The sequence below is a fragment of the Schistocerca americana genome, chromosome 3 (genome assembly GCF_021461395.2).
Source record: "Schistocerca americana isolate TAMUIC-IGC-003095 chromosome 3, iqSchAmer2.1, whole genome shotgun sequence".
In the NCBI taxonomy this organism is placed as follows: Eukaryota; Metazoa; Arthropoda; class Insecta; order Orthoptera; family Acrididae; genus Schistocerca; species Schistocerca americana.
The window spans coordinates 792323676-792346397 of NC_060121.1; positions in this window are offsets into that span (position 1 = coordinate 792323676).

The window sequence follows — 22722 nt, forward strand, 5'->3', positions numbered from 1 at the left end:
TGAACAAGTTGTAAGAAAAGCAACGTTGTTACTGTGACTATCGAATATGCTTTAAAATAAAGCGAAACGCCAGCGGTTCAATAATACTTTTATTACAGTCGCAAAGGACGGTATATAATCTATGTTGCTTCACCATAGGTAATTACGAACTGTTACACAATGTGACAGTCCGCAGCTCGTGGTCGTGCGGTAGCGTTCTTGCTTCCCACGCCTAGGTTCCCGGGTTCGATTCCCGGCGGGGTTGGGGATTTTCTCCGCCTCGCGATGACTGGGTGTTGTGTAATGTCCTTAGGTTAGTTAGGTTTAAGTAGTTCTAAGTTCTAGGGGACTGATGACCATAGATGTTAAGTCCCATAGTGCTCAGAACCATTTGAACCATTTTTCTGAGCAATGTGACAGAGCTTTGAACTAGAGATTTTTTTGTCAGGATAATAATGTATGATTTTTGCATGTAGGTGTCTACATCCGCTGCCATTCAGTTCCGGCATATAGTGCGTCGATGACATTTCTAGATGATACGCAACATCTTCCAGTTCCTATACTCCATAAGACATTCGTATCAACTTAACCCCAACGGAAATTATTTTCAATTTTCGTTAGTGTGCTTTCTACGGTGTTCCAACAAGTAAAATTACGCCCGACCTCCCTCTCGCTGTACAATAACTCCACTGATGATAATGACCTATATTTTGATCGAACCACGTACTTGACGAGTACGTAGAATGAATGTTTAACGCGTACATAATATTAAAAGAAAAACAAAACGCCAGATTACATTTGCTTGTCATTGAGTTAAGTCATGAACGGTAAATTCGCCAGCAGTTAGCCTTCCGCGCGTTAAAGCTAATCGTGTTTTAGAACAAATGATGTACGCTGTAGGTAAATTTTCTTCCGATCTGTCTCCTTCTACAGTTTTTGCCCTCTACAGCTCCCTCCAGTACCATGGGAAATGAAATGAAAGGATCGTGTGGCATTGCTGGTCGGGAGGCCGCATCTGGAGGAGTTTGGCCGTCGGGTTCCAAGTCGCCACACTGAGCGATGAGATGATAATGAGGACAACAGAAGACCCAGTCCACGAGCGGTCGTAAATCGAACCCGCGCTCGCTGCATGGTGGGCAAACACGTTACCACCCAGCTAAGCAGGCGTTCAGTACCATAGAAGTTTCTACCTGATATCTTAACAGCTGTCATCCTGCCCCTCCTTCTTGTCAGTGTTTTCCATATGTTCCTTTCCCCGCCGATTCGGCGGAGGATCTCGTCATTCCTTACCTTATCAGTCCACATAAATTTCAACATTCGTCTGTAGCTCCACATCTCAACTGCTTCGATTCTCTTCTGTTTCGGTTTTTTCCACAATCCACTTCCATATACTGCTGTTCTCCAAACGTACGTTCGTAGAAATTTCTTAGTCAGATTAAGGCATATGTTTGGTACTAGCAAACTTCTCTTGGCCAGAAATGCCCTTTTCGCCATTGCTAGTATGCTTTTTATGTCCTCCTTGCACCGTTCGTCATGGGTTATTTTGATGCCTAGGTAGCAGAATTCCTTAACTTCATCTACTGCGTGGTCGCCAGCCCTGATCTTAAATTTCTCGCTGTTCTCATTTCTCCTACTTCTTGTCTTTCTTCGATTTACTCTCAGTCCATATTCTGTACTAATTAAACTGTTCGTTCCATTCAACACATACTTTAATTATTTTCATCATGGCAGTAACAACAGCAACCGTTACGAAATTGTCTCGAATGATAAACAGCCCACAGTTGCATTAAATTATGTTTATTTTAAACCGTGACCGTGGTTTCTGCTATAATAATATAGCCTTCTTCAGAAGTCCTGTTTTCATAATTTTTAAAGACGTGTCAATATACCTATATGCACTGCCTTCACTATCTGGGCAGGCACATATTTCATTATTTTCATCATGGCAGCTACAACAGCAATTTATTGCAACTGTAGGATGTTTTTCAGTCGAGACGTCCTTTAATCCTTCTTCACACTCACTGAGAATAGCGATGTCATCAGCGAATCTTATCATTCAAATTCTTTCACATTGAATTTTAATCCCACTCTTGAACCTTTGTTTTACTTCCGTTATTGCTTCTACGATGTATAGTGTGACCAGTAGGGATGAAAGACTGCATCCTTGTCTTACACGCTTTTTAATCCGAGCACATCGCTCTTGGTCTTATTGTTCCCTCTTAGTTCTTGTGCACTTACGTATCTTTCCCTGTAACTTTTAAGCTGGTTGCGAGATATTTCTCGCACTCGTCGGCTCTTATGATCTTCGAAATTGTGAGGATAATGTTTTCCCGAAAGTCTGTGGTATGTCGCCAGTCTCATATTTTCCACACACCAAGGTGAATAGTCGTTTTGTTGCCACTTCCCCCCAATGTTTTAAGAAATTCCGGTGGGATTATGTCCATCCCTTCTACCTTATTTGATCTTAAGTCATCCAAAGCTCTTTTAAGTTCTGATTCTAATTCTGGATCATCCATCTCTTCCATATGGACTTTTCTTTGTTCTCCCAGCACGTCATCAGACAAGTCCTCCCTCTCAGAGAAACCTTAAATGTACTTCGTCCGCCTAACCGCTCTCTCATCTACATTTGACAATGGAATTCTCATTGCATTGTTACTGCCCTTACTTTTAATCTCACCGAAGGTTGTTTTGACTTTTCTATATGCTGAATCAGTTTTTCCGACAATCACTTCTTTTTCGATTTCTTCACAATTTTCAGTGAACCATTTCGCCTTAGCTTCCCTCCATTTCTTATTTATTTCATTCCTAAGTGACTTGTATTTCTATGTTCCTGAAATTCCTTGAACATTTTTGTTCAAAATGGTTCAAATGGCTCTGAGCACTATGGGACTTAACATCTATGGTCATCAGTCCCCTAGAACTTAGAACTACTTAAACCTAACTAACCTAAGGACATCACACAACACCCAGTCACCACGAGGCAGAGAAGAACATTTTTGTACTACTTTAGTCGATCAACTGAATATTTCTTCCTTTACCTATAGTTTCTTCGCAGTTATCTTCTTTGTACCAATGTTTTTCTTTCCAACGTCTGTGCTTGGCTTTTTTTGAGACGTCCAATCATCTTCAACGGAACTATCTACTGAGCTATTCATTGCCGCAGTACCTATACCTTAGAGAACATCAAGAGTATCTCTTCATTCCTTAGTACTTTCGTATCCCACTTCTTAGCACATTAATTCTTCCTGACTAGTCTCTTAAACTTGAGTCTACTCTTCATTATTACTAAATCGTGATCTGGGTCTGTATCTTCTCCTTGGTACACCTTACAATCCAATACCTGATTTCGGAATCTCTGCCTCCCCAAGATGTTATCAAACTGTGATCTTCCCGTGCCTCCCGATCTTTTCCAAGTATACCTCCCCCTCTTATGGTTCTTGAATACAATATTCGCTATTACTAGCAGAAACTTATTGCAGAACTCAACTAGTCTCCTTCCTCACTCGTTCCTACTACGAAGCCCTTATTCTCCCCTAGTCCTTCTTCTACTCCTTCCCCTATAACCGCATTCCAATCCCCCATGACTATTAGACTTTCATCTCCCTTTACGTATTGCACCACCCGTTCAGTACCCTCATATCTCTCTCTGTCTCCTCATCTTCAGCTTGTGACGTCGGCTTGTATACCTGAAATATTGTTGTCGGTGTTGGTTTGCTGTCAATTCTGATGAGAACAACCATATCAATGTACTGTCTCCAGTAACTTACTCTGTTCTCTACTATCCTATGCATAACGAATCCTATTTCCGTTACACCAATTTCTGCTGCGGCATTACCCTGTACTCGTCTGACCAGAAATCCCTGTCTTCTTTCCATTTCATGTCACTGACCCCACTGTATCTAGACTGAGCCATATCATTTCCCTTTTCAGATTTTCTAACTTCACTACCACGTTAAAACTTCTGATATTCCATACCCCGATTCGTAGAACATTACACTTCTTCGGTTATTCAGTCTTTCTCTCATGGTGACCTCCCATTTGGCAGTCCCCTCCTGAAGATCGATTTGGGAACTAGTAAGGAATCTTTTGCCAATGGAGAGATCATCATCACGCTTATTCAATTAACATAAATATAAACTAAGCAAAGGAAGAATAAGTAGTATACGGGAATACAGTTCCACAAATTTAATTTCCTTCACATTCTCATCGTATATTGCACAGACTTTCTCGACATCAGTGTTTGGACTTCTTTTAATAGTGAAGATTTCGTAGAAATCAGCATGAGTGGGGAGTGGGCGGTGGGGAAGTTCTGCTGAACATACTAGTTCCAAGGAAGCTATCTCCACGTTAGTAGCCGAGCATTGCAAAATAGTATTTCCTCCGTAGGTAGTGTGACTTCTTATAATGTAGAAAGCGTGTGCACAAAGCATTCAAAATAATTGTATGACTACAGCTTCTTACACCTTTCCGCTCGCCAACACAAGAGAAATGAAGCATCGGAAAGGTTTAACTGAAGATCTGGTGAGTGTTTCCGGTTTAGGATTCCATAATTTCTGTAAGTAATTGTTGATTGTCGGTACGCATCATTCAACAAGGCCACGGCAGATTTCTGTCCCTATTCTTATGCAGCTGTGATAGTGCAACTTGTCCAGTAATATTGATTTCCATAAACCATTGGACCAAAATCTTCATTCGCTTTAATCTGATCGTCTGCTTCAGCAGAGGAGACACTAAGCACTCAGGAACAAATTTATAACTGCGAAAGAGCTTTGTGTAAAACTAACATAAAATAGTTACGGTTCCTTGAATTTACCTTAGTTTAATAAGCACTGGTCTTTTGTTCACTCATAATTACAATTCAAATAAGGAAATAGTTTTAGTGGTGAGATCTACCGAGAATCATCGACACCTAAACCTAGCGAAACGAAGCAGAACACTCGCGAGCGATGGAAATAAAGACGCGTATCTAAATGCGTGTAGCACCTTCTTTCGAATTACGAAGACTGCGAAGCATCGTGAGATTGCCTCCACAAAGCACCGAAAGCATTGAAGAACCGTCGTCACCCATGCCCACTCAACAGCTGCGCACAACTCACGATGACTGGTAAGAGCTGGGTCCGAGCTGCGGTCGTCTCACTTGCTAGAGTCACAGATGTGCTCAACAAGGCTGAGGCTGGACGATCTGAGGACATAAGATCGGTGGAATCAGTCGTTGAGTTGCTGAATATGCAGAGAACCCATAAACTGATGCACATTGCAAGATCCCCTCGCTTCTAAACTAATACTGTTATTACTCAGCTTAGCCGCGAGTCCGTAGAGGTTGGTATATGTGACGTACAGTATAACTGGTCACCATTTCCACACGGAATTTGCGAGTGTAAGTCGGACTTTCCTTGATCCGCCTTGGTGGGTCATGTCGTCGGATTTCCTCCTACCTGTGTGCGTTGCAGCTCTCGCAAATGTCGTCCCGTGAAAATTCTTCATTGGCGCATTGGATGTCTCTGTCGGTGGAAGCTAATTATCTGAAATTGCTATCGATCAACTTTGGAGTATCTATTTACTCGAAATTAACATTCAGAATGCCGTAATGTCACTTTTATTCCTATTGGATCAATAATGAAACACTCATGTCACAAACTACTCGTAACCGAGAGCAAGGCTACCATCGAACAAGACAGCAAGAACTCGTTGCCGACTGCCGACTTTGGCGCGGAGTCCGTATCTCTTACTAGTTTCGTCACAGTTCGTGGATTTCCAATCAAGTTCGTACTTACTAAGACATGCATTTGTTAATGAACGGGTGTGAATTTTAACTAGGCAAAATTATACATTTAAACATTCAGAGGCTCCTCCTAGTATTCATGTTGTCATAAATAACTTTAATTATTAAATATAAATAAACAAAATCGGTGACTTTGGCGCCAAGATGGGGGTACTTCCCGTCCTGTATATTTCCCAGGCTGACGCTTGTTGCTACGGTCCAGCGCCGAGTCCCACCCCACTACGCGCGACCTATGGTCGCTTCGTCACCTAGCCAGCCGGCTTGGGAAATGCTCTCCGACTCATGGCCGGCTACGGACTACAGCACTTCCTAACTATCGTGAATATATCAATAAGAGACAATAATTCATTAAAACCGGTAAAAATGTATTCCTCACTTAAGAGGCACCTTACAATATGATCGGCGATTACTGGTATAATTTCCCGGAAATAAGGCTGTGACTGACATATCAGGGGCCATCGTTTCATCCAATGTAAACAAGTGCCACAGAAGAATACCTTCCTGAATGTTATCAACGGGTTGTGTCGCCTAACACAGTTTCAATACACAGAGAACAACGTGTCACAGTCCAGCTTACATTGTAATGAGGACGCCGGTCAAAAACTTAGCTATCCGCTGGTCGCGTCACGCTAATGTCGCGCAGCACCCACCTGTGGCCTCGGCGAGGAAGACAGTCCGCAAGTTTCTCCATGTATGCCATATGATATGATGCAACTCAATGATGATTGGATCCTATAGCAACCAGATTTCGGGAATGTTGGCTGCTACCTTTTATCCACGTCTCCAAATAGTCCCAGGCATTTTCTATGGGATAAAGTATGATTGCATTGCTGGGCTAGACGAGGTATGAAAGAGCTCCTGAAAGTTAATCGGGAACGTATACATGCAGCCATATGATCATGGTTGTTGTTGTCTAGGAAGATGGCAGTGTCCACTACAGACTCATCATGAAGATGTAGAAGAAATTTTCACCCAGAATGTTCGCGGTAATAAGAATGAGTGGCCCCAACACACTGCGTTTTGAACGTTTCATTGGGCCCTCTGAGAACTCGGCTCCTCGCGTTATTTCAAGAGACAAAGGCGGTCGCTGTGGCCAAGTGGTTCTAAGCGCTTCAGTTGGGAACCGCGCTGCTGCTACGGTCGCAGGTTCGAATCCTGCATCGGGCATGGATGTGTGTGATGTTCTTAGGTTTAAATAGTTCTAAGTCTAGAGGACTGATGACCTTAGATGTTAAGTCCCATTGTGCTCAGAGCCATTTTTGAAGAGACAAAGCCGGCCGGTGTGGCCGAGCGATTATAGGCGCTTCAGTCTGGAACCGCGCGACCGCTACACTCGCAGGTTCGAATCCTGCCTCGGGCACGGATGTGTGTGATGTCCTTAGTTCAGCTGGGTTTAAGTAGTTCTAAGTTCTAGGGGACTGATGACCTTAGATGTTAATCCCATAGTGCTCAGAGCTATTTTTCAAGAGACAAAACAACAACTCATCGAACCACATTAGACATATCTGTAAGGGCTAGTTTCAGTTTCTGTGTAGTTTGAGACAATGAATGCGTGGAGCTTCATGTGCTGCTGTGAGCGAAGGCCTTTTGCATGTTGCCCGGTGCCAAATGTCATTTCATGGTCGAGCGGGATCCCGGTGAGGTCTCGGGCGTCTTGTCACGGTCCGCGTGGCTCCCCCTGTCGGAGGTTCGAGTCATTCCTCGGGCATGGGTGTGTGTTTGTCGTCCTTAGCGTAAGTTTAAGTTAGATTAAGTAGTGTGTAAGCTTAGGGTCCGATGACCTCAGCAGTTTGGTCTCATAAGACCTTACAACAAGTTTCCAAATTTTTCATTTCATGTAGTTCCTTTCGAAACGGTCGCTCTCCCACGCGATAGTTAACAGTAAATAGCTGCACTTACGACTCAACTTTGCGAAGTATGTTTTCCAATGTGCGCAAGGAAAGAATATCTTTAAACCTATGTAGCTAAATCTACGTTTCTATTTGTCCCAGTTAGTTAATTGCGTGTTCATGGACCATTTTCACGAAAAATGGCAGTGATTTGGAGCTAGTCATTTTACATTTACATCGAAATTAATTTGTGAATATAGCTATAACAATAATAATGTCGTGTGACGACGGCCTCCCGTCGGGTTGACCGTTTGCCTGGTGCAAGTCTTTCGATTTGACGCCACTTCGGCGACTTGCTCGTCGAGGGGAATGAAATGATGGTGATTAGGACAACACAACACCCAGTCCCTGAGCGGAGAAAATCTCCGACCCCGCCGGGAATCGAACCTGGGCTCTTAGGATTGACAGTCTGTCGCGCTGACCACTCAGCTATATGCTAAACATTTGTAAATATTTTTGTGTTTTATTATTATTATTTTTATTATTATTATTTAATATATAGATATGAGTAAACAGTATCACCAAACTATACGTTATTGCTATTTAAGTTTCAAATTCGAGTTTTCGTCGCGATTCTTTTCAAGATCTAATCGATTAGAATGACGTTCCCCTGGCAGCCTTTTGTGAAACTGCTAACATGAGAAGACCATTGGTTTTTCTATTAGTATCTCTGGTACGTTTATTTCACATTTCGCTTTTAGAATGCACTTCAGTACAGCTAGTTCAGTCCCTATGTGAAACAGCACAGAGCACTAACTGACAATGCACAAAAGCACAGATATGACAATACTGTGAGCAAAAGAAGTCCCAGCCTATCCGTCACTTAGTATATGGTGTGATCAAATGAAAACGGGACGGATGGAAAAAGGTAAGTCAGATATTTATTATTTCAAAAGTAACCACCATAATTGTTAACAGATTTTCCCATTTTCATACAAGACGTTCAATGCCTTCATGGGAAAATGTTTGCTGTTGTCTACTGAACCATGACTGGTACCAAGGTGTGTTGCTCTTCGTCCGAAGCAAATCGTCAACCATGAATGTCTTCGTTCAAGTCTCCAAATATACGGAAATCGCATGCCGAGAGATTGGGGTCGTTCAGAGGACGTGTAATATGCCTTCCCCGAGAAACTTCTGCAGCATACTCGAAACTAAAGGCACGCCAGATCAGGCAAATTCATGATCTTTTTGACTGACTATAAGGACCAGCTTTTCATTGACTTTCTGGAACACGGTGCCACAATTCCTGGCACAGAGTTACGTGGACACACTGCAAAAATTGAAGCCGGCCGCGGTGGTCTAGCGGTTCTAGGCGCTCAGTCCGGAGCCGCGTGACTGCTACGGTCGCAGGTTCGAATCCTGCCTCGGGCATGGATGTGTGTGATGTCCTTAGGTTAGTTAGGTTTAAGTAGTTCTAAGTTCTAGGGGACTGATGACCATAGATGTTAAGTCCCATAGTGCTCAGAGCCATTTGAACCATTTGAACCAAAAATTGAAGCAAGCCGTCAAGTCCAAACAGGAATGTCGAGAGACGACATTCTGTTGCTGGATACTGCCCGCCCACATGCTGCCAAGGTTGTTTCGAGTGCACTTCAGGAGTTTCGCTGGAAAGCCCTTACATACCATCCATAGAGTTCCGATCTCTTCCCATGGGAGTTCCATATTTTTGGCTCGTTGAAGAAAGATATTCGCGAGCGATTGATTTGCTTCTCGCGAAGAGGTGCGCTCCTAGGTACTGTCATGGTTCAGTAGACAACCGCAAACATTTCCATTGCGATATTGGCCGTCTTGTCTCACAATGGGATAAATGTATTAGCAGTTATAGCGAATACTTTTGACATAAAAAACAGTTCACTTGCATTTTTCCCCCTCTGTCTCGTTTTCTTTTGATTGCTCCTTATACATTGAAATGCCAAAGAAGCTGCTATAGGCATGTGTAATCAAATACAGAGAGATGTAAACAGGTAGAATACGGAGTTGTGGCCAACAGCGCCTATATAAGATAACAAGTGTCTGGCGCAATTGTTAGGTCGGTTACTGCTGTTACAATGGCAGGTTATCAAGATTTAAGTGAGTTTGAACGTGGTATTGTAGTCGGTGGACGAGAGATGGGACACACCATCTCCGAGGTAGCGATGAAGTGGGGGTTTCCCGTACGACCATTTCACGAGTGTACCGTAAATATAAGCAAACCGGTAAAACATCAAATCTCCGATATCACTGTGGCTGGAAAAAGATCCTGCAAGGATGACTGAAGAGAATCTTTCAACATGACAGAAGTGCAGCTCTTCCGCAAATTGATGCAGATTTCAATGCTGGGCCACCAACAAGTGTCAACGTACGAACCATTCAACGAAACATCATCGATATGGGCTTTCGGAGCTGAAGGCCAACTCAGGTACCCTTGATGACTGCACGACACAAAGCCTTACGCCTCGCCTGGGCCCTCCAACACCGAGATTGGACTGTTGATGACTGCAGATTTCTTGTCTGGTAGGACGTCTTGTTTCTAATTGTATCGAGCGGATGGACGTGTACGGGTATGGAGACAACCTCATGAATCCATGGATCCTGAATGTCAACAGGGAACTGTTCAAGTTGGTGGAGGTTCTTTAATGGTGTGGGGCGTGTGCAGTTAGAGTGATAGGGGAACCCTCATACGTCTACATACGTAACCATCCTGTCTGGTCACCTACGTCCATTCGAGTCCATTGCACATTCCGTTGGACTCGGGCAATTCCAGTAGGACAATGTGACACCCCACAAGTCCAGAATTTCTACAGAGTGTCACCCGGAATACTCTTCTGTGTTTAAACACTTCCGCTGGCCGCCAGACTCCCCAGACATGAACATTATTGAGCATATCTGAGATGCCTTGCAACGTGCTGCTCAGGAACGATCACAACCCCTCGTACTCTTACGAATTTGTGGACAGCTCCAGCAGGATTCATGGTGTCAGTTCCCTCCAGCACTACTTCAGACATTAGTCAAGTCTATGCCACATCATGGTGCGGCTCTTCTTCGTGCTCGTAGGTGCCCTACACGATATTACGCAGGTGTACCAGTTGCTTCGGCTCTTCAGTGTAGTTAATGCATTGTCTAACAAAGATGGAGAAACTCCAGGTTGTCACTATCGGCGAATATTCTGCCCAAAGAGAAGCCCGAAAGATACAGAGTACTTCGTCTATGAATGTAATGGATCATCGATGCGAGAGGTCAGCGAGCTATATATGTGGTCCGGCAGTGCGGCGGCCTTGAATGGGATCTACGCGCGTCAGCCGGTGAATGATGCAGCACGCTGACCGCGCCTCCTGCTGTCTGCGATGGCTGTACAGTCGAACGGTGTCGCTGTCGTCACACGATTCAGTGTCGAAATCCGATTCCTGCGGTGATACAAGGAAAATGAGGATGGGACCTGGTGTCCTGAAGCGGAACGTGAAAACCCCCGAAGGACAGATGAGGTAGAATGTCAGTGAAGAAAGCCCAAAGCGTTCTGTACTCTTTTTTTTACTTTTCATTCCCTAGAACGCGAGGACTGTTTGAGATTCGGTCGACTGTAAAAGTTGGATCTTTTTAGCCGTATCTGAATTGGAACTGGGGTAAACGCGTTTCCAGTCTAGATATGTGGCAGGAGACTGCCAGGTTCATCATTTACCATACAACCAAAGTGCATTTACCAAAAACTATGGTTGGAACTAGCGAAATGCATCTTTAATTTATTTCGCAGACAAAATGTCCCCGAAAAATATTTGAAAGCCCTGTGTGTGTGTGTGTGTGTATGTGTGTGTGTGTGTGTGTGTGTGTGTATGATGGTCATCATACATTAAGATCAACTGAAGCTGTGTGCCTCTTAGTGGAACTTCACAACTGTCAAAAGAATGGCTACAACCACGTGTAGTCAGGCAGCAGTAGCCGGCAGAGACACACGCAGCAACAGGGAAGTAACCGATTGTGTGACCTTTACGAGTTCCTAACCAGGAGCGAATTTTATAATATCATCTGTTTGCTTTAATAGTTTAGTTTCTTGAGTTCCCATGTGTTTATTTAATATCTAATAGCCACAATTCTCGCGTTTTCGTTTGCGTCGGAAAGTAAACCGATTTTGTGACATTATATGTTCCAAATCTCGGGAAAATTATTTAGTTTCACCTGATTGCTTCAGTACTTATGTTTTTGAATCTCTGCGTATTAATCTAATTTATTAGACACAGTTCCTGCGTTTTCGTCAGGGTCTACAGTAGACTTGGGTAGCATGTGCCTATAGTCCGTTTATCTGCATAGTTTAGTTTTCCACGGTCTTCAATATGGACAGGGGCTGCGATTGTTGTGTGTGGATGCGAGCTGAGTTGGTGACACTTCGCTCTCAGCTTCAGGCTGTGATGGCTTCGGTTACACAGCTTGAGGCTGCAGTGGATGGGCACCACTGTTGTGGGCCATCCGTGGGGATCCAACGGACGTCCAGCACATCCGAGTCCTCCGATCCATCCTCACCAGTGGCCAGTCCAGTTACTGCTCGAACTGAGGCTGACCCCTCACCTGTGGTCGAGTAGGAGGTCGCCCCGGGGCGTAGCAGGCGGCGAAAGACTTCCCAGGCGGCCGCACGTAAGGCCTCCCCAGTTTGTCTGAGAAACAGGTTCTAGGTGCTGTCTGTGGCTGACACTGTCGCTGAGCCAGATGCCATTGCCTGTCCTGTTTCAGAGGAAACCTCTCAGCCTACAAGATGTGGACAATAACAGAGGGTGGGATTATTGATAGTTGGGAGCTCCAACGTTAATCGCGTTATGGGGCCGCTTAGGGACATGGCTGCCAAGAAGGGAAAGAAAATCAATGTACACTCCATGTGCATACCGGATAGAGTCATTCCAGATGTGGATTGGGTCCCAACTGCAGGTGGTTGCTCACGTCGGTACCAATGATGTGTGTCACTTTGGATCAGAAGAGATTGTCTCTGGTTCCGAGCGGCTAACAGAAGTGGTAAAGACTGCCAGTCTTGCTCACAAGATGAAAGCAGAGCTGACCATTTGCAGCATAGTCGACAGAACCGAATGCGGATCTTTGGTACAGAGTGGATGGTCTGAATCAGAGGTTCAGACGGTTAAACGGCCGTGTAGGCTGCAGATTCCTCGACTTGCGCCAGAGGGTGGTTGGGTTTCGGGTTCCGCTAAATAGGTCAGGTGTCCAGCTATACGCAGGAGACGGCTACACTGGTAGCGCGGGCTGTGTGGCGTGAACTAGGCAGTTTTTTAGGTTAGAGGGTCTCGGGAAAACACAAGAAGTGCTTCAGTCACAAAGGGTGCAGGCTGAACACGGGAAGAACGTAGATACAGGAACCATCGGTATGCCGGCCGGAGTGGCCGAGCTGTTCTAGGCACTACAGTCTGGAACCGCGCGACCGCTACGGTCACAGGTTCGAATCCTGCCTCGGGCATGGATGTGTGTGATGTCCTTAGATTAGTTAGGTTCACGTAGTTCTGAGTTGTAGGGGACTGATGACCTCAGAAGTTAAGTCTCATAGTGCTCAGAGCCATTTTGAACCATCGGTATAGCAGTTGTGAACAGTCGTAGCTGTGTTGGGAAAGTACCAGAGCTCCAAGCGCTAATAGAAAGCACTGGTGCTCAAATCGTTATAGACACTGAAAGTTGGCTAAAGCCGAATATAAGCTCAGCCGAAATTTTTGCGAAGAACCTAACGTTGTTCCTAAAGGATAGGCTAAAAACGGTTGGCGGTGGCGTGTTTGTTGCTGTTAGAAGTAGTTTATCTTGTCGCGAAACTGAAGTAGGTAGTTCCTGTGAGTTAGTTTGGCAGAGATCATTGTTGGCAACCGGAATAAAATAATAAATGGATCCTTCAAAGAAAACTTGAGTTTGATTTCTAACGCGTACCCGACCCATACGATTATATGTATATGAAGATAGTATCTGTTCTTTCGGACATGTCCAAAAGAACAGATACCATCTTCATAGAGATAAAGCTTAAAGGCCAATGATCTTCTTCAGTGCGGATGCAATCACACTGCCCGAACTCTTACGGGAATCGATAGATTGACTGCCGGGAGGATGAGTATATTGGGCAGGGCACTACAAATGTAGTGTGTGGAAAGTAAGCTGGAAATGTCGGTCCCACGGGGAGCGTGCCAGAGATAAGTCCCTGCAGTCGCTCTATGCTCTGTGTCCTCGGTGGCTTAGTTGGATGGAGCGTCTACCATGTAAGGAGGAGATCCCAGTTTCGAGACCCAGTCGGGGCACACATTTTCAACTGGTCCCGTCGATCTTTACCAGCGTCTGTAAGCAGCTAAAGGTCTGGATATAACTGTAATTTCATTCATACGATTATAGTCAGTGCTGGCTTTAATTTACCCTCGACATGTTGGCGAAAATACATGTTTAATTCCGGAGGTACGCATAAAACATCATCCGAAATTGTGCTAAACGCATTCTCTAAAAATTATTTCGAGCAATTAGTTCATGAGCCCCATAGTGAACGGTTGAGAACACACACTTGATCGCTTACCAACAAATAATCCTGAGTTAACAACGAGCACAAAACGGATACAGGGATTAGTGAACACAGGGATGTCGTAGCGAAATTGAATATTGTAACCCCCAAATCCTCTAAAAATAAACGAAAAATATACCTATTCAAAAAAGCAGATAAAAATTCACTTGCCTTCCTGAGAGACAATCTCCACTCCTTCCATATTAATAATAGAATTGTAGACGAGACGTGGCTTGAAGTCAAAGAAATAGTATCGGCAGCAATTGAGAGATTTATTCCGAATAAATTAGCAGACGACGAAGCTGATCCTCCTTGGTACACAAAACGGGTCAGAACACTGCTGCAAGAACAACGAAACAAACATGCCAAATTTAAAAAGACGAAAAATCCCCAAGATTAGAGATCTTTTACAGAAGCTCGAAATTTAAAGCGATCTTCAATGCGAGATGCTTACAACAGTTTCCACAACAAACTTTGTCACGAAACCTGGCAGAAAATCCAAAGAGATTCTGGTCGCATGTGAAGTATGTTAGCGGCAAGAAACAATCAATGCCTACTCTGCGCGATAGGAAAAGAGATACTATCGAAGACAGTGCTGCAGTGTTATAGGCCTTTTGCTGTTTCTTATCTACATAAAAGATTTGGGAGACAATCTGAGCAGTCGTCTTAGGCTGTTTGCAGATGATGCTGTCGTTTATCGACTAATAAAGTCATCAGAGGATCAAAACAAATTCCAAAACGATTTAGAAAAGATATCTGAATGGTGGGAAAATTGGCAGTTGACCCTAAATAACGAAAAGTGTGAGGTCATCCACATGAGGGCTAAAAGGAATTCGTTAAACTTCGGTTGAACGGTAAATCTGTGAAATCAGTCAATTTCAAATAAATACGTAGGAATTACAATTACAAACAACTTAGATTGGAAGGAACACATAGAAAATGTTGTGGGGAAGGCTAACCAAAGACTCCGTTTTATAGGCGAGACACTTAGAAAATGTAACAGATCTGCTAAGGAGACTGTCTGCATTACGCTTGTCCTTCCTCTTATACACTCCTGGAAATGGAAAAAAGAACACATTGACACCGGTGTGTCAGACCCACCATACTTGCTCCGGACACTGCGAGAGGGCTGTACAAGCAATGATCACACGCACGGCACAGCGGACACACCAGGAACCGCGGTGTTGGCCGTCGAATGGCGCTAGCTGCGCAGCATTTGTGCACCGCCGCCGTCAGTGTCAGCCAGTTTGCCGTGGCATACGGAGCTCCATCGCAGTCTTTAACACTGGTAGCATGCCGCGACAGCGTGGACGTGAACCGTATGTGCAGTTGACGGACTTTGAGCGGGGGCGTATAGTGGGCATGCGGGAGGCCGGGTGGACGTACCGCCGAACTGCTCAACACGTGGGGCGTGAGGTCTCCACAGTACATCGATGTTGTCGCCAGTGGTCGGCGGAAGGTGCACGTGCCCGTCGACCTGGGACCGGACCGCAGCGACGCACGGATGCACGCCAAGACCGTAGGATCCTACGCAGTGCCGTAGGGGACCGCACCGCCACTTCCCAGCAAATTAGGGACACTGTTGCTCCTGGGGTATCGGCGAGGACCATTCGCAACCGTCTCCATGAAGCTGGGCTACGGTCCCGCACACCGTTAGGCCGTCTTCCGCTCACGCCCCAACATCGTGCAGCCCGCCTCCAGTGGTGTCGCGACAGGCGTGAATGGAGGGACGAATGGAGACGTGTCGTCTTCAGCGATGAGAGTCGCTTCTGCCTTGGTGCCAATGATGGTCGTATGCGTGTTTGGCGCCGTGCAGGTGAGCGCCACAATCAGGACTGCATACGACCGAGGCACACAGGGCCAACACCCGGCATCATGGTGTGGGGAGCGATCTCCTACACTGGCCGTACACCACTGGTGATCGTCGAGGGGACACTGAATAGTGCACGGTACATCCAAACCGTCATCGAACCCATCGTTCTACCATTCCTAGACCGGCAAGGGAACTTGCTGTTCCAACAGGACAATGCACGTTCGCATGTATCCCGTGCCACCCAACGTGCTCTAGAAGGTGTAAGTCAACTACCCTGGCCAGCAAGATCTCCGGATCTGTCCCCCATTGAGCATGTTTGGGACTGGATGAAGCGTCGTCTCACGCGGTCTGCACGTCCAGCACGAACGCTGGTCCAACTGAGGCGCCAGGTGGAAATGGCATGGCAAGCCGTTCCACAGGACTACATCCAGCATCTCTACGATCGTCTCCATGGGAGAATAGCAGCCTGCATTGCTGCGAAAGTAGTAGTGCCGACATTGTGCATGCTCTGTTGCCTGTGTCTATGTGCCTGTGGTTCTGTCAGTGTGATCATGTGATGTATCTGACCCCAGGAATGTGTCAATAAAGTTTCCCCTTCCTGGGACAATGAATTCACGGTGTTCTTATTTCAATTTCCAGGAGTGTAGAATACTGCTGTGCGGTGTGGGATCATTACCATATAGGATTCACAGAATACAACGAAAAAGTTCAAAGAAGGGCAACACGTTTTGTATTATCGCGAACTATGGGAGAGAGTGTCACTGAAATGATACAGGATTTGGGCTGGACATCATTAAAAGAAAGTGGTTTTTCGTTGCGACGGAATCTTCTCACGAAATTCCAATTACCAACTTTCTGCTCCGAATGCGAAAATATTTTGTTGACACCGACCTACATAGGAAGAAACGATCACCACGATAAAATAAGGGAAATCAGAGCTCGTACCGAGAGATATAGGTGTTTGTTCTTTCGCGCGCTTTACGAGATTGGAATAGTACAGATTTGTGAAAGTGATTCGATGAACCCGACGCCTGGCACTTAAATGTGATTTGCAGAGTATCAGTGTAGATGTAAATGTACATGTAGACTTACACATGTAATAGGGAGCTACGAGGGACGTTCAGTAAGTAACGCAACACATTTTTCCTCGGCCTATTTCAGTTGAAAAAACGCGGACTTTGTTGTCGGACATCGTGTAATATTCCCGCTTCAGCCTCTATGGTTTTATGAAGTTTCGATAGATACCTAGCCTTCAAAATGGCTTCTATAACGGGAGTGCTTTCCAAGCAGAGAGCTGTGGTCGAGTTTCTTTTGGCGGAAAACAGAGCTTCGCAGATATTCACAGGCGCATGCTGAATGTCTACGGATATCTAGCAGTGAACAAAAGCACGGCAAGTCGTTGGGCGAATCAACTGTCATCATCGCGACAAGGTCGCGCAGACCTGTCCGATCTCCACACTACAGACCGGATCTCGCACCTTCGACTTCCATCTGTTTGGACCAGTGAAGGCTGCACTCCGCGGGAAGCGGTACGAGGATGATGGTATAGCCAGAAGAGTGAAGAATAATATGATGTATTGGAATCCTGTATAAAATCAGCCAGCTTTCAGAAAAAAAGTGTTGCATTACTTATTGAACGCCTCTCGTATCATGTCAAATGGTTTCAAGACATATTACAGCCAAATTCTTTAGTGAATCCCTCTCTTGGAACAACACTGTTAGTGAAAGGAAAAAAAATCTGACAGATTTCAGTACAAAGAACAGTTAAGAAAGGGCACCGTAAATTTCTTGGACTCGTTTATTGTGAATTATCTCTAGCTGGTCAGACAGTCTTGTTGCATTATTACTGCTTCTCATATACTGTTTATCCCATTGTGTACTTAACATTTGTTTCCTTGTTTGGCGGTTTGCTCCATTCCAGTCTCTAATGATACTGAGGGCAACGCTGTTTAAATCCATGAACAAGGAAGCGAAATTTTTGTTATGTAATGTAACTAGACAGAGGCGCTCATAACAGACATTACAGACGCAGAGAGACAACATACAATTTACCTGCTAACGTACCTAGAAACCATCTGTGAAGGAAACTCAGGAACCGGTTTAAAGATGACTCAACTGAGCTGTTCGCCTCCATTATTTCTGTAACCGTTTCCTCATAAACGGCGTATATTATCTCGCCATGGGAAACGGAGAAATCGGTAGGCCTAAAAGCATTGCTTTTTGAAGTGGAACTACAATAAATTTGAGCTGCTAGTATCGCAGATCTTAAAGTGAAGAATCAGCTACGTTTCTCACTCTACAACTACATACTAGAGTTCAGAAATGACTTTCGTATACTCGCCTTAAACTCACCAAGTATGACGTCATCTTCGAATTCTCAGTCTTCGTGAGCTCAGGGACTCGACTCACGAATCTCCGCCGCTGGCCATCTAACTGAAAATTCGTCATTTGAATCTCTTGTAGGCGTAGAAAGGAGAGTGAGTGCACGAGTTCGCAATTATAATCGCGGACATGACGATTATTATACACCGATGAGCCAAAACTTTATGACCACGTATTTAATACCGTGTTGTTCCGCTTTTCACAGTACAACAGAGATTCTGTTTGGCATAGTCCTTTGCAGTATTCCAGAAGCATGCAGTACAAGATGTCTACACACAGGTTGTAAAGACATTGCTGTCCCCGAAAGTCAATAATATTTTTTTTTCTTTTGTGCATTACCTTGTCATAGTACGTATGTATCATTTATTTCGACTATTCTTTATTTGTTAATACGTCACATTGTTCCTTCATTCATTTTGCTACTGTTTTATATTTTGTATTGTAAGGATATGAACGTTCTGGTTTTATATGCTTTGTAAATCTTTTGTTAGGCTATGAGAAGTACTGTGTCAGAGAGAGAGCGAACGACTATCGATAGAGAGCGTGCGACTTGTGCTAACGGTGCTGGTTCGCGGGTGGAAAAACGTTGAAAAGTTCGGCGTGAAAGACGGTGATACGCGGGGGAACAATTAATTACAGTGCGTCCGCTGTGTTAATAGGAGATTGTGCATTATTAAGTGAACAGTAAAACTTGAAAAGTATATCGAGTGTTTGCGGTGACGATTTTACACACTGTGTGAACTTGTGACAATTAGCCGTGAACCAGACACCATTGTCGTGTGGGGACACTAACTGTTAGAATTGTGTGAAAGAGGAACAAACCAAAATGTTAAGTAAAAGAACAGTGCTGTGATTTGATCAAGAAACATTTATTATATCATCCAAACTGTCTTAAAGACGACGACGTAAATTGAACTGATGTTTAACGGACTGTTATAGTGATAAACACATGTGACTGTTACTCTGTGGCAACACGGTGAAAGAACTGCGAGAAGTATTGGCATTAACCGGCTATATATCGTAAATACTGAAGACATTGCATAATTCCGACCTACCCGCACCGCGTGATTAATAAACTTTTAACAATAAAACGTCGCGCACGTAACGACAACGCACCCACTGGAACTATTATTATCGCGCCAGTGCTGCCAGCTGATTCCACTACAACGGAGACGTGGACCAGAGCCATAACTGGAATATTAATGAAACAGGAGGATCCATCATTATCTTCATGTCACGAACCAGGATTAACTTAACACATCGTCCGTGCAGACCACCGCTGACGTCATCGCACTGCCTGCAGCAACAGTTAAGACATTAAAAGAAAATTATTACGCTCTCTCTCATTTCAAAATCAAAGACAATTGCAGTTAAATTATCTATTTTAAAAATACTGTCACAATATCAAGGTTCAATTTTGTTTACTTCCAATAAATATTCTTTCCATTATTTCGTCTTGTTGAGTGTTGAAAACCCGCCAAATTAAAGTTCAGTTAATAATTTTCTTTCAAAATTCTTCTCAAACATCTCGCTGCACATCATAATTTTATTTTAATGTTTGTGTGTAACTTCTTTTGGAGGGAGTACATATTTTATTTTTTGTGCAGTAAAATTAGCTACCATAAAATTACATATATTACCAGCTGATGCTGTCCGCCATTACTGCTTGAAAACTGACCAATAGTATTTTTGTACCTATTTTCTCATTGGCTGTCAGCTTCAAAACAAAATTACGTATTTCGTGGGCATCTAGCAGATGCCCCTACAATATTTTTTTTTTTTTTTTTTTACTTTTGCAAGTTTATTGGAATTATATTGACTTTAATTGTTCATTTGGCCCCAGTTAAAGTGATTCATCGCATCTATATAATAATTGTACTGAATTGCCTAATTTATTATGTGGTGTCACCGCCAGACACCACACTTGCTGGGTGGTAGCCTTTAAATCGGCCGCGGTCCGTTAGTATACGTCGGACCCGCGTGTCGCCACTATCAGTGATTGCAGACCGAGCGCCGCCACATGGCAGGTCTAAAGAGAGTTCCTAGCACTCGCCCAAGTTGTACAACCGACATTGCTAGCGATGGTTCACTGACAAAATACGATCTCATTTGCCGAGACGATAGTTAGCATAGCCTTCAGCTACGTCATTTGCTACGACCTAGCAAGTGCCATTACCAGTTACTATTGATACTGTGAATCATGTACCGTCAAGAGCGACGTTCACCATTAATGGATTAAAGTTAAGTATTCCACCAGCTACGTCCGTTTTTTCTAAAGTCTAATTTCCTTGTCCTGTTCCAGACCTCACGCCAGCCTGCGTGAGCTAAAACGTGTGCCTTTCGGCTTCCTCTAGTAACACGGTGTTGGCTCTCCTGTCAACCACAACATTGACGACGAGGCAAAACCGCGTTCTTAACTATACTGCCCTGATTTACTTGTGTAATGGCTACGCCACAATCTCCAGATGTGCTGTCCGAATTTTATCGCTTACAGAAGCAGCAGACGCAGGCCTTACTGGATGCCCTTGGACAGCTCGTCCAGGGTCAATGTGCGATGCAAAACGATGCGGCAGCTGCCGCTCCACCGCTAATGCAGCCACAACACGCAGTTGCACCAACTTTTCGTCCTTTTGATGCTGCACTGGAAAGCTGGATGGAGTGGTCACGTCAATTTGGATTCCATCTCGCCGCCTACAGAATTCAAGATAACGAGCGGCAGCCGTTTTTGTTGTCTTCGGTCGGTGTACAAACGTACCGTGTGATAGTCAAATTATTTCCCCGACGCGACGTAGCAACTCTGTCCTACGACGAAATTTTGTCTGTATTAGATGCATATTTCAGACTCAGTCAATGTAGTTGCCATACGTTATACCTTCTTTCGTACAAAACGTACGGCAGGTCAGACTAATCAGGAGTGGGTTGCAACCTTGCAAGGCCTTACTAGGGATTGTGATTTTGAGTGTCAAAGTGGACTCCCTTATTCAGATACTATGGTACGTGATGCAATTGCACAGAACGTTTCTGATGTTCGTATAAGGGAACAGATTTTGAAACTAGTCAATCCCTCCCTTCAGCAAGTGATGGACATATTGGATCGGCAGGACACACTTGACTTTGCTCAGGAATCATTTGCAACTTCGCCACCCGTGTGTCAGGTTAACCGGCACACCGGGCAGGCTGCACGGAACAGTAAACAGCCGTCGCGCCTGGCGGCGCCGCTGCCGCCAGGCTCTCAGACACGTGTACCGCGCCGGCAAGCAAATGCAGTGATAAAATCATGCCTGCGGTGTGCTACTAGACATTCGCATGAGAATTGCCCGTCACGCCAAGCTATTTGCTTTTACTGTAATAAAAAAGGACATGTTCAAAGTGTTTGCCAGAAAAAGCTCAGATCGGAAACTCAAAATCATTCCAGGCCCTTTGCTTCGCGCCGGAATCGGAATCGAACCAAGGATACTCAGGCTCGCGAAACTTCGCCCATGGAAATTCATATAGTCCATTCCACTCCGCCCAGTGCCTCTCTCTCTCACAGTGTCTGTGTTCGTCCCACAAATAGTGTGCGTCGACATCGCCGGAACTCCCGGCAAGTCGCAAGTGATTTTGTACCAGTGTCAGTTCACGTTGCACGAGACAGTCGCTCTTGTCGTCAGCAGGGCAATAAACTTTTTGTGGTCTTGGACATTAACGGCAAAGTGATACCATTCCAGCTTGATACCGGGGCTGCAGTTTCACTGATCAATCAAGACACTTACAAACTGCTGGGCACACCTCCATTGCGTGCCGCAACTGTTAAGTTAACTAGTTATTCAGGTCAAGAGATCCCCATGTTAGGACAGTGCAGCCTTCTTGTAACATACAAGGGACAAACAAAACTTGTGTCATTTTACGTCCTTCGTTCTTCTTCTGCAGTGAACTTGTTTGGTTTCGATTTATTTCAGTTGTTTAACTTGTCTATAGTAAATCAGGTCCTATCAGTGAACCAGACTGTACCTTCCGACAGTGTTTCTCGTCTATGTGAAGACTTTGCAGACATTTTTGCACCGGGCCTCGGTTGCACTAGTAACGCCGCAACCGAAATTTTTCAGAGCGCGCAATGTTCCCCACGCATTGCGTGATGAGGTCGCAAAAACATTACACGATTTGGAATCACAAGGTGTAATTGAACGTGTGCAGGCTTCTCTCTGGGCATCACCCTTAGTAATTTTGCCAAAACCTTCAAGAAAATTGAGACTCTGTGTGGACTTCAAGGCAACAGTGAATCCACAACTAGTGACTGCAGCTTTTCCTTTACCCCGCCCGGAAGATCTTTTTGACAAACTGTGCCTGGGTAAATATTTTTCGAAGTTGGACCTAGCAGATGCGTACTTGCAAATACCGGTAT